The following is a 1567-nucleotide window of genomic DNA, read 5'->3' on the forward strand; positions in this document are numbered from 1 at the left end:
GGGATTAGCAAACATGTACATTTTTGGAATCATCAGAGCATGGAGAATCCGAAAATCAATGTTGGCATTTGCACAGACACCTTCATGGCCGCCATTTTGGATTTTCAATATGGCCGCCATAAAATACATATTTTGCGCGATCTCGGCTTCTCGTCAACCTGGAAACTTAATTAAATATGCTAATCCTATGTTTTCTGGGTCAAGGAATCCAATAAAGGCCTCAAAATAGTGCTCATGATTATAGAAAAGCAACAAACAAAGGTAATTGTACTAGGTCTGCACCCTTCAGGAATATGCGTTTACAGATCTTCATCACTGTCCTGAGTGTCATTTTCGCAAAGGTGTCTAAGCAAATGCCAACATTAATTTTTGAAATCCTCATGCTCTGAATATTCCAAAAATGTATAGTTTTGCTAATCTCCGAAAAATATTGAACGAAAAAACATAGTGAACCTGACTAACAACCCGCTTAGCTTATGTTTCAGGTCCGAATCTCGGCCCGACCTGGTCGTGGGATACAAAATGTAAAATGTTCAGCATGGCGGAGGTATGCTCTCTCACAAGTGCTGTTTTAGTTTCCACAGTTAACGACGAATCAACGAGCTTATTTAAAGATCGGTTCATTTGAATCATTGTAATAATAGTTCTCTCTTTCGGTCACTCGTTTCTCGGATCCTCATGACGTCATCGCACGAACCAGCATCGCCCTCTTCCTCTTCGACCTCCTCTGATGGGCGGAGCCTGCAAAGCTCGATGGAATAACCGAAACGGAGTGCGAGTGGATTAACATCGGGAAGTCATGTGCACAACTGTACAAGCACCACGTGACCTCCTCCCCTTTTCGCTGCTTCGCAACAAAGCACGTGATTTGATCCCAGTAAAAATCATAAACCCCCATACCCATTAGGGTTCCTGTAATTCAGGTCGAATGTATTATTTATAATGTATTAAACAGCTGGTGTGTTTAATGTCCAATTCCATTGGAATCTCGGTTGGCAAGCCGGGTTTTACGCACGGGACGCGGCTCTGACGCACAGTGGAAATGACGTCATTTCGCTAATCTGTCATCCTGTTTTTCTTCACATGATAAATCCTATATTTCTCTCAAGATAAACAAAATATATACATCACACCAGGATTGTTTAATACCAGGATATCAATGAAGATGCATAGCTGCAATGGAGGCGCCGAAAGATCGGACATTTCGATGGAATTTTCGATTTTCGCGAATCGTCGCCGCTCAATCATAGATGCGATTGTCGTGGAAAAGAGCGTTTTTAAACTTCTTACGTTATCGCTTCTCGGCCTTTTGGCTAAGATCAAGTGTAGTATCTGTTCTTCTTTAGGTAGGTAGGTAGGTAGCTTTAGGAGATCGGTTGGGTGGGTTCCAGAGATGTGGAGTCAAAGGGTGAAGGACGTCGGACGTGTTGCTTCTCCTTCGGGACTTGATTACGTCGGTGGAAATCAGGGGACGTTCGGCAGGGTTTTTAAGCTTGGACTTTGCGAAGGCGTATGACACTTTATCCAGGGAATATTTGTTCTCCATTCTAGCAGAATGGGGTTTTGG

At 43.0% G+C, this 1567-nt stretch overlaps 1 pseudogene; it reads left to right on the top strand.

Annotated features, from left to right (window-relative positions):
- Positions 1 to 1293: 1293 nt before the first annotated feature.
- Positions 1294 to 1367, top strand: LOC144891874 (U2 spliceosomal RNA; annotated as a pseudogene).
- The last annotated feature ends 200 nt before the right edge of the window (positions 1368 to 1567 follow it).

The sequence above is a fragment of the Myxine glutinosa genome, chromosome 4, assembly GCF_964187855.1.
Source record: "Myxine glutinosa chromosome 4, kmMyxGlut1.1, whole genome shotgun sequence".
Lineage (NCBI taxonomy): Eukaryota > Metazoa > Chordata > Myxini > Myxiniformes > Myxinidae > Myxine > Myxine glutinosa.